This window comes from Miscanthus floridulus, chromosome 6, assembly GCF_019320115.1.
Source record: "Miscanthus floridulus cultivar M001 chromosome 6, ASM1932011v1, whole genome shotgun sequence".
Lineage (NCBI taxonomy): Eukaryota > Viridiplantae > Streptophyta > Magnoliopsida > Poales > Poaceae > Miscanthus > Miscanthus floridulus.
In genome coordinates, this window is record NC_089585.1 from 60949248 (window position 1) to 60961177 (window position 11930).

General features: G+C 44.6%; 1 non-coding gene across 1 annotated transcript; it reads left to right on the forward strand.

The window, feature by feature from the left end:
* The first annotated feature begins 1392 nt into the window (after nucleotides 1–1392).
* Nucleotides 1393–1501, forward strand: LOC136462013 (small nucleolar RNA R71). Its single transcript, XR_010760542.1, has one exon. It is a non-coding gene; the product is annotated as a small nucleolar RNA R71 (small nucleolar RNA).
* The last annotated feature ends 10429 nt before the right edge of the window (nucleotides 1502–11930 follow it).

Sequence of the window (11930 nt, forward strand, 5' to 3'; positions counted from 1 at the left end):
GAATATTCTTTGTCCAATGGTACACTCGATTGTTGGTACACCTGGATCATCCTTCTTAGCAAGGAATGGTGAAGTGAGGAGGTGGTCGTACTCTGATCGGAGTGTGTTGATCATGTTGACCATTTCTTCTTGTGGCTGACTGGTCTTGTTCTTCCTCCTTCTTCGGTTGTTCTTCTTCTTGGTCACTATTGTCTCTTTGGGAAGGTATGCCTTTTGTGGATGACTAGGAGATTGCAAGATGCGGTTCTTGAAAGAGAACTTCCCCTTTTTATCCTTGATCATGAAATAGATCTTAGCACTATCCGTGTAGATTATGGCTTTTGTAGTGCTTAGGAAAGGTCGGCCTAAGATGATGGGTGCCCACTTGGATGATGGCATCTTCAAGAACTCCCTTGGGTAGTAGAGTGACTAATCTGCAAGCTGCAAACGCATATTTGTGTACAACAAAGGATCTCCTAAAATTTTCTCATAAATTACCTTAGGCATGATATTGACACTTGCTCTGAAGTCACAGACAGCTTCTTCGAAAATGTGAGGTCCAATGGCGATGGGGATGATAGGTCTCCCTAGATCATCTTTCTTGTCAGGCAAGGTGTAATCTATCCACCTTCCCTTTGATGGTTGCGTGTAGTAGAAAGCTACAATATGAATATCAACAAGATTTGCAGTTTCTAGATCTTTCGCCCGCCCCAAAATCTTACCTTTGTCGGATAGAGGAACAACAGCCACCAGCTAAGCTATTTGTGATTCTATCATTTTATTAAAGCTATGCTGGTTCTTAATGGTAGAAGCAAAGCTATCCATTCTGTTACTTATATTTTCTAATATTTTATCATTGGTAGCTACCATCTTAGATAATCCTTCCATAAGTCTAGATTGGCCAGCAATTAATTCTCTCAAGGGTGGTTGATTGAAGTTATTATAATTATTACCTTAAGGGTTACCTTGGTAGTTTGGCCTCTGTTGTTGGTTCCATCCTTGATCTGTTGAGGATGATAGTAGTTGTTTTTAACAAAGCTCACATCCTCTTGAATTTCAAGGCAACTGTTCCCTGAATGCCCAATGTTGCCACATACTTCACACATCATGCAAAAATCATAAATGTGCATGACTTCTTGCTTCTCATTGGCTTGATCTTCAAGCTTCTTCATTAGTAGGTCCATCTTGGCAGACAACATGTCTACTTCCTTGAGTTAATGTATACCTCCACCTCTCTTGTAGGTTTGAACATGTTCTTCATTCTAGCCTTGGTTGGAGGCCATCTTCTCCACAAGAGTGGTTGTAGCTAGAAGTGTAAGTGACAAGAATGCACCTCTAGCAGCAACATCCATGGTCTCATGGGTACTATTGGTCAACCCATGGTAGAACATCTACATGAGTAGCCAATTCTCCATCCCATGATGAGGACATTCTGATATATAGTTTTGAAAGTGTTCCCATGCCTCAGAGATAGATTCATCATGTTGTTGCTGAAAACTTAAAATTCTCCCACATAGAGCATTGGTCTTGGTCGTGGGAAAAAACTTTGCTAGGAAGGCAGTGGAGCAATTATCCCATGTAGTATTCCTATCTTTATTGGCGTAGAACCACTGCTTTGCATTCCCCAAAAGTGAGAATGGGAAAACACGAAGTAGTATGGCATCCTAGGTTACTCCTTTGATGGTGAAGGTGCTATAGATCTCTAGGAAGTGTTGGAGATGTGCACTTGCATCTTCATGTGCCTTTCCACAAAACTGATTGGCTTGCACCATGTTGATGAGAGTTGGCTTGAGCTTGAATCCATTATCTCGACATTGACTATCGGTCTAGTACGGATATTAACCGTAGTTGGAGCAGAGAATTCATGGAGAGTCCTGTTGGCCATGGCTTCAAATTCTGGTGTTAAGCTTCTCCTTATATGGTTGTCTTCTGACTTTAAAGCTAAGACTTTCTTTAGCTTAGCTCTAGTTCTCCTGATTAATGCTTCTAGATCTTCAACGTAGCTTGTCGGAAGGTCAAAACTAGTCATACATTACCTTGCATAAGATACAAAATTAGACAAAACAAGGGTAATCCTGCTTGAGCAGAGGTCAATGGTTATTTTGATCACATCAATAAGTATAAGTTTATCAATACTTCCTTTGCTAGTTACCTTCCCCGGCAACAGTGCCAAAAATGCTTGTTGGTGTTTATTAACATGTCACTTGTTTGAAGTACTTAGCCACCTATTATAAACCTATATCCCTAACTTTACTAGGTTGTCATCCATTGTAATGATGATAGAGATATGTGTTGGTACTACATAGCATTACTACTAGAATAACACTAAGAAGTCCTTTATTAATTATGTGACTAGAGAGAATATATATAAATAAATCTATGAATGTAAAGTATCCATAAGCGCACAGATAATATACCATTGTAGCATTTTACCCGAGAGTATTCTAGGTATTGTTATTTATATTATTACCACTAGGAAGGTCTAGCATGGACATGTATTGATAACTTATACTATTGAAGGAGAAGTAAATCATAACAAATACTCTACTCATAATAGCGGTAAGTCATAGGATAAGAGATATATAATAAGTAATGATAATGATAAGTCACTCAGAGCACTCCTTTCTATTGCATTAGCATGGTCAGGTAGAATATTAGAGGAATAATTCCTAAGTCATCCTTAATTACAAGTCAAAGCATACATTTGATTAGTGCAATTACACCTAGTAATCATGGCTAAGATCATCATCATATCTACACTTAAGGGATATTACTAAGGAAGATTGAGGGCAAAGCTCATTCTACCTTCATAATCGGACCCTACGTGCACCTATATTTAGGGAGTAGATTACAAAGGACTCAATGGGAGTGTCACATCCATGATCTACCACATGACCCAGAATATAGGGTGTATCCATAGGTAAACAACGTATAAGCACCACGCTTACACAATGTTGACCACCCACCCATGGTACCTTGGAGTGAGCGCTATACGAACTTATGCATAAACATAACGATAAACTAGCTATACTAAGCATATAATCAAAGTAGACGATGCACATCATAATGAAGAACATGAATAAGATGAATATTGAGATTGTCATAACAATTGTAACTATCATATAAAAATAATAGAGAAACAAAAGAGAGAGGGGTACAAAGTTTATACCGAACCACACTTTTGACAAGATCAGGAATCCAAGCGAAGTATTGCTTGCCTCCCTCTAGATCTATCCTAACTAGCTATGCTATGGAGGAGGAGGAGCTCTGAGAAGATTAGGGTTTCTGTCTTCAAATGACTTGATGACTAGGGTTATGCCTGGGAGGAGAGGAAGGCACTGGATTATATAGCCCTGAGGGTCCAATGTGAGCCCTTAGCTCAAACCAACTTAAGCAACGCCCTTGATGCATCCTCAAAGGTGGTGGGAAACTGACATAGCGACGAGGCTGACAGATGGGGCCCACAGGGGCCGGTTGGCCCCACCTGTCAGGGGGTGGCCCTTCACTTCGGTGACGTGGCTTCTAGACCCTTCTAGAGTCTTCCCACATAGGTACCATGATGGAACTCTGTATTTTCCTTTAAGAATTAGGTCCTCCTTGGCGGTTTTCTGATTAAACCCTACTAGAAACATAGATTCACCAAAACTTGTGGAATTTATTAGTTTAAACCCCTAAACCTTCATTGGTGATTATATTTATGCCCTTATGCATGTTTAATTGACGGTTTATATTGGTTGTTAACTACTATCAGCAATAGCAATACGAAGGCCGTGGAAAGCTACCTCGTATTCGGTGGCGTTATGGGAGGCCAAAAATGGATTCAGAGAACATAGCAGAGCCATCCCTAGAGGGGGTAATAGAAAACATGCCTGCACTGGTGCCATGAATGTTGAGCGCACCGTCGAAGTACATCTTCCAATGCTCAGGGCAATCGGTCGGTATAGGCTCTTGGACTTTGGTCCATTCGGCGATAAAATCTACTAGAACTTGTGACTTAATGGTAGGTCGGCTCCTAAACTCAATGGAGTAGGTGCCAAGCTCGACCGCCCATTTGATGATGCAGTCGCTAGCTTCTTTATTGTGGAGGATATCACCGAGGGGAACTCGGTGACCACGGTGATCTTGTAATACTCAAAGTAATGGTGGAGCTTGTGGGATGTGATCGGGACTGCATACAACAACTTATGAACCTAAGGATACTAAGCCTTAGACACATTTAGGACTTCACTGATGAAGTAAATAGGTCACTAGGACCTATACGCATGCCCAGCCTCCTCGCGCTCAACGACGATAGCCGTGCTAACAACCTAGAAGTCGTAGCGATGTACATCAGTAAAGTCTCATCGGATTGAGGCGTAGTCGCAATTGGAGGCAAAGTTAGGAACTGTTTGAGCTTAGCGAAGGCCTTGTCGGCCTCCTCCATCCACTCAAAATGCTCATTAGCCTTCAATAGCTTGAAGAAGGGGAGACCTTTCTCACCCAATCGTGATATGAAGCGGCTTAGGGCCGCCATGCATCCTATAAGCTTCTAGACGTCTTTGACACAGGTCGAGCATTTCATCCTAGTGACTGATCGAGACATTCTCAGGGTTCACCTTGATCCCTTGAGCACTGACGATGTAGCCCAAAAGGATACCGGATGGGACACCGACTATACACTTAGTGGGATTTAGTTTCCATCGGTATTCTTTAAGGGCTTTGAAAATTTGCTCGAGGTTAGCAATGAGGTTATCGGTGATTTTTGACTTAACTACTACATCATCGATGTAGGCCTCAATGTTGTGGCCTATTTGATCTTTAAGGAAATGTTGAATGGCTCTCTAATATGTCGCACTAGCATTTTTGAGTCCAAAGGACATGGTAGTGTAATAGTAGGCACCGAACTGACGTAATGAAGGACGTTTTGATTGGTCCCCCTCCTTTTAGGAGATCTAGTGATAACCAGAATAGCAATCTAGAAAAGAAAGCAATTTGCAACTGGTGGTGGAATCAATGACCTCATCGATGCGAGGGAGACCGAAGGGGTCTTTAGGGCAGTGTTGGTTAAGATCAGTGTAATCAACACACATTCTCTATTCTTTATTCTTCTTTTGAACGAGCACTAGATTAGCTAGCCACTCGGGATGATACACCTCTTTGATAAATTTAGCTGCTAGAAGCCAGTTTAGTTCTACCCTAATAGCCTCATTCTTGTCCTACATGAAACATCAGAGCTTCGGCTTGATCGGCTTGGCGGTTGGCGAGACATGTAAGGAGTACTTGATCAACTCGCTTGGTACCCTAGGCATGTCGGCAGGTTTCCATGCAAACATGTCTGCATTGGTACATAGGAAGCTAACGAGCGTGTCTTCCTATTTGGGGTCTAGATGGACCCCGATCTTCATGGTCTTGGCCAGATCAGCAAGGTCGAGGCTTACTTCCTTGGTTTTGGTGGCCTTAGGCGGCTTTTCGAGGCATCTCCATCGTCGAGATCTCCTAGTCTTCTTCGGGCACCTTCTTGGATTCGGTGAGGCAAGCTTCCATGCACACTTTGAGATCAAAGGCTTTAGCGAGGGTGAGGCTCTCCTTCTTGCAGTCATAAGTGACAGCGAGGTTGGCCTATAGGGAGACGACTCCTCTAGGCACTGGCATCTTTAGCACTAGATAAGAGTATTACAGTATGGCCATGAACTTGGTGAGTGCCGGTTGACCAAGAATGGCATGGTAGACGATGTCAAAGTTGGCAACTAGGAAGGTGATGTATTCGATACGAAACATGTTGATGGTACCGAACTATACGGGCAGCGTAATCTCATTGAGGGGCTGAGATGCCCTGCCTAGGACGATCCCCTAGAACAGAGAGTCGACGGTGGTGAGGTCTTGCTTGGACAATCCTAGCTCCTTTAGGGAGTTGGTGAAGAGGATATTAAGGGCACTCCCTCCATCAACCAGGACCTTCGTGAAGCGCACCTTCTGGATTAAGTGTCCAGAACAAGTGAAAAGCGTCTAGAGTAAGGAATCTCTACCCACTGGTCGGCTCTAGTGAACATGATGGGCTGATCTAACCAAGGGAGGTATCTAGGGTTGGTGATTGTGTCGGTAGCCTTGATGGCTAGAACCTGCTGAGAGGTGAGCTTCTGGTCATGCCTATTCTCAGAGGCTGCTTGGCCCTCGAAGATCATGTGGATGGTCTTGCTAGGGTCTTGGAAAGTGCTACCCGTATCCCTAGAGGCTCACAATCCTTGCCCGCATCATCATTGCCGTCGTCACACTTCTTATTCTGCTATTCAAGTAGGGCCTTGCCAAGGCCCATACACTCCCTCATGGTGTGCTTCATGCCCTTATGGACTGGGCATGCACCATCAAGCATCTTGTCAAACTACGCGTTGTAATTGCGCTTAGCACGAGGCTACTCTATGGAGCTGATGAAGCTGTTAGGTCAGCGGTGGCACAACTGCTTGGGTTTGGAGCTCTTGGGTCTATCATGTCGATCATGATTATTGATATGGTGCTCACTGTCATCACGATGTCAGGTCACGGTCGTCGTTGCACTAGTCGTCATAGCAATCATCATCATAGCATGCTGGGTGATTGATCTGAGGAGCCCAGCCAACTTCTTTATGGCGTTCTTTGGCATACTGGTTGGCCCTTTAGAGCATCTCACCGATCGAGACCAGTGGCTTCCTATTGAACTTCCTATGGAGCTCATCGTGATGATAGAGCCCAGTGGATGAAATAGGTGATTACTTCGGCTTCAAGGATGTTAGGACTCTGGTTTCTTACTTCCGAGAAGCATCGGATGTAGCTCCTGAAGGAGCTCTCCTATCCTTTGGTAGATCCTAGCCAGGTCATGCTTTGTTGCTGATCAGTTTGTAGGTTGCCTTGTAGTTTTCAATGAAAATTCTCTTGAGGTCATCCCAAGAGTCAATGATATCCGGCTGGAGGCTTGTGAGCCAATTCATTGTGGTAGGCTAGAGCATAACTGGCAAGTAATTTGCCATCACATTGGTGTTGCCACCGCTGGCTCACATAGCAATGGCATAGCTTGTTAGCTACTGCTCGGGATTGGCATGGTCGTCATACAGTTGGACCCCATAGATCTTGAAGTTTGTGGGCCACTGTATAATGTGGAGTCTCATCATCAAAGATCATGGGCCAGTCAGTTACAATGATGGTGTCACCAACAGCTTGTGGAGCGATGGTGGCTATGACTCGTGGGGTAGTGATGCTAGCTGTAGGTCGGGCGGTAGGCCGAGTAGCGTTGCCAGTGGTAGGTCAGGGTGGCGTTGCTAGAGTTAGCTGACTCAAGCGGCTGTTGGTATAAATTAATACACAGAATAATCCGCAAGCGCATGGATATTATACCGATATAGCACTTCACCAAGAGTATCCTAGTTTTATATCGAACTCAAGGAAATGTGTGTGACAATAACTAAATCTAACTTAACCTAACTTCACAACAAGGCTTAGATAATAGGAGTATAAAGGAGATCACAAAGGTCTTCTAGTTCTAACTTCGATAAGTTTTGTCTTCTATTGTTCAATTATGGGGATATTACTAAAGAAAACATAGGCAAAGTATGTTTTCTATAGTAACAAGGTCCTACTAGGCCTACAAATGGGAGGTGGACTATAAAGGATTCAACGAGGCTATAGAGTTGGCCTCGCGAGCTACCACCGATCCGAAATATAGGGTACATCCACAAGTAACCGAGTCTAAGCACCACGCTTACACTATGAATACTACTTTAACCCAGGAGCTACAAGGATTAAAGTACTCAAAGAGAGTCGCAAACCTAAAGAACAAGATGAACAAGATGCTTACTTGAATTAGAAGTTGATTACTAGAGAATCTTAGAAGCAAGCTCAAGAAGAACTTGATTCTGCTAGGGTACAAGCCGTAAAGAGAGCACCGACAGGCCAGCACTTCCTCCAAACTCTTCCCTCTCACTCTATCTCTCTATTTCAAATACAAGACTAGATCCTGTTGCGGACTAATCTTCTCTTGATTGCTAACTCTGATCCTAGTGAAAATATGAATTAGGGTTTCTGGCCTTTAGGCTCTCAAGATCAAATGCCTCATGCCCTAGAGGAGGGGCTACAAGTAGGTATATATAGGGCCCTTCAAGCATCATGGACCCTTAGATCAAATCGACTTAAAAGGACAGCGTAGATGTGATCCTAGAGGCGGTGGAGAACTGACATAGCAACAGGAGGCTAACATGGGGGCCCATAGGCCGACTGGCCTAACAGTGGGGCCAATCGACCCCACATGGTAGTGGCACAAGCCCTGCTTCGATGGAGTACCTTCTAGAGTCTTCTAGAGTCTTCCCATATTGGTTTTACTGTGGAATTCCATGATTTCTTTTGACGAATAGGTATTCCTTGGTGGTTTTCTGATTAAATCCCGCTGAAAACATAGATTCACCAAAACTCATGGAATTTGTTAGTTAAAACCCTTAAGTCTATGTTGGTGATCCTTTCTAGTCATTTATGCAAGGTACATTGATAGTTTGTGATGAATGTTAACTACCATCCATAGCGGCCTTGGGATTGACCCATTCATGGTCATATTCCTGTCGGCGAAGGATTTTGCCCTCATGGCACGAATTGCGATTCCTATCGATGTGATGGAGAACATCATCAAGCTGGTTGAGGTGGCTCCAAATGTCTCCACCATGAGGCTGATTAACCTCCTGGTTGACATTAGGGTTGGCGTAGCGTGGCAGGTCGCCTAGGTTGATGATGTAGTTGCCTCTCGCCCCCCTAAAGATAGGGACCACCAGCCTAGAAACGACTTCCACCTAGTCGATGGGTGTGAGCCCTCCTTGACCTTCTATATTGGATTGACCTAGTGGAGTGAGATGGAACTTGATTTTTGCGAATTTCAAGGACCTAGACCACCACTGCTTTAGGCATGGCGGTGGCCTTAGCGAGCTCAGGAGTCTACTGGAGCCTGCTAAGCTCGTTCATGGCCATAGTGCAGTTGGCGCTCAGCGTTGGTTGGACCTCATGTCCATTGACCTGAACAAACTCCTCATCAAGGTTGCAGGCAACATGGTGGCCTCTCTGCTAGTCGACATCTCTGCCACCAATGGTCGTGCTGCCCTTGGTGTTTATGGCGGTCGTGGTGGCATCTACTTCCCTATGACGCTAAGTGTGGTCAGCGTTCCTTCCTTCTTAGATGGAGCACTAGGAATTGGTTTCCCTATCCCGAGGGGGCTATCATAACCAATCATGAAGAGTTCCCTAGGGAAGCACCTAGGCGGCGATGGAGCCTTGGCGAGGATGTCGATGATGGTCTTGGTGGAGCCCTCAGATTTGGCACCTAGATCCTTCTCCAAGATGGGGAGTATGGAGTCATTGTCAAGCTAACGAATCTACACCACATTGATTGCTGGTGCAACTGGTCAGCGATGGATAGATTGGGCTCAGAGAGCGGATAGACATGACCTATCTAGTTGGCATAAATATCGCGCAAGGCATCTTGGTAGACGGCAGCCGCATTGGCCAACCCATAGGGCTAGGTGGCCATGGAGTCCTGTGCTAGACTTCTTGTCTAGCCCTAGGCGGACCGAATCTAGAGAGAGGTCGGTGTTGCACCGTGTGCCCCATCAGTGTCACTGTGATGGTCGGATCTATATCATGCCACCTCAGGTGGTGCAATCGAGCAGAACGCTTGGTGCAAACCATCATTAAGTGCTGGAGCGGTGGGAACTCATCGTATTGAGAAGACCAGTCCATGACTGACTCTATTAGTGACAAGCACACAGCTAGCTTTTGATCAACCCGATCTATAGAAGAGATCAGATCATCCTGCTAGGATAGGCTTCCTCAGCTAGTGTGGCACCGGTGGGCGAGTTGCCGAAGAAAAAGGTGACCTCGAGAGAGATCCCAAGATCGAATCTGCTGGTGCAGTAGCTGATGTGATTGGTGCAGGATTGCCCTACATCGGCTGGATGATTTCCCCATCACCAGTTAGGCATTGATGACCTAGGTGATGGATCCGACCATGAAGGATTGGCCAGGCCTAGGAGCGAACAGAGAACTCAAAAGATGTACCATCTAGGCTCGCCATGGGATCAAGCATACACCCCTACCTAGTGCCCCAACTTTCGACAAAAGATGCTCAGGCAGTCCGCCGAGGGGGCTTCCCGCGATGGTAGACTGATCGGAGAGGTGAGCGAGATTAGGAGTGAGATGGTGTTAAGACACAAGATTTATATAGATTTAGGCCGTTAGCTTGATGTAATACCCTAATCATGTGTCCCGTTGGTTTGTATTAGCTATCGTATATGATTGTGTGTGTTTTGAGGGGGTCCCCTACCCGCCTATCGATCAAGTCTAAGTCTAATCAGGTAACAGATATTCTTTACATGGAATTATACATTCAGCATATCCTAATAGATTCTATGTGATCTCTAGGATGCCACCGAGATGCCTTGTGGCGAGCGCCGAGCTATGCTGTGCACTGCAAGCCTTTGTCTTGTGGGCTGGCCTGTCCCTGTTGGTGCTACCCATGTGCATTGCCATGGGTACCTGTGGTTAGACCCCCCATAGTACTGATGAAACATCTCAATTAGTATGTATGAGTACTACATAATTGTTGACCTATTACTTCGGTTGAACTATTAATTGAATCAGTTGGTCTTGATTGTGGTCCATGTGTACACCTCTATGTTAGCATAAAGGATCCAAAATAGGCCTTCTTCTATAGGCAGATAGTACCCTGAACTGACAGTGACACAGCATTTCATCTTGACTAGAGTGTGAGGGTTTTGAAGGATGTTTTGGTGTCTTGGTGGGAGGCAAAAGCATAGACAAAAGACCTGGGCCAATGTCTTCACTCAGAGTGTGCAACACTTTGAACCCTGACTACTCCATGGCTACATCTAGTTCCAACTCCTCCTAGTGGTCGGCACCATCCCAGGGCATCGTCGAGAGAAGAACACCGGCTTCTGATGGAGGAGGCTACAACGGGAGGGGGACGCCCATCCCGTGCTGTGTCGAGAACCACCCCTATGCATACCAGCCACCACTTTTGTGTCGCTGTGGCTTGAAGACACCACGGTGGATTTTGTGGAGTGATGGAAACCTAGGACGTCGGTACCACAGATGCTGTAGGGCAAATAATGTAACTCGATTTGTTTCTTGTTCATTCTATTTTCGCAATGCAAATGCTGAAATCCCGCTATACTTATGGTAATTTGGTTTTTTTGTAGCCTGACTTAGATTGCGGGTTCTTTAAGTGGCACAATCCCCCATATAGAAAATTTCTGAGGACTTTGATTTTGGATTTACGTAACAAGATTTGGGAGCTGAAGGTGGAGGCCAATGTTACAACAAATGAAGAACATCTGTAGGAGGAGGAAGAGATTATGCCATAGATTAAAGAAATGGCAAGGGTTCCAACAAAGATGATGGAAGATTTCATACCTTTGAGAAAGAAATGTGCTTCCTGTTCTTCTTTCACCTATTTTGTACTTACCTTAGTTCTTGGCATGTTCGTTGGCAAGTTGCTTAGTTCACCGCAGTAGATTCAAGTATCAATTTCTGATGTATCGGACTGAAATCTATCACTTTTATACAACTATTGTTAAACTAAATGCAAGGTGATTCTCCAAGTGTTCAATTTATTGAAATGTAAATGCTAGTACATCCAAGTATCAATTGATGTGTCGGACTAAAATCTATCACTATTGTACAACTATCGTTAAACTAAATGCAAGGTGATTAACCAGGTGTTCAATTTATTGAACTATAAATGATAGTAGATCCAAGTATCAATTGATGTGTTGGAGGCATACAACTTCCCTAGACACTGGACCCTGCTACAGGGGCAACCAATTTATTGAACTATATATACACTTCTACGGTCCTACAACACCTTCCTCCCATCCATTCCCCACTCTGCTCCCTTGCTCTGCTTCACCCTGCTAGCGTCGAACGAAAGGCAGCCTCTTGCATGCTCA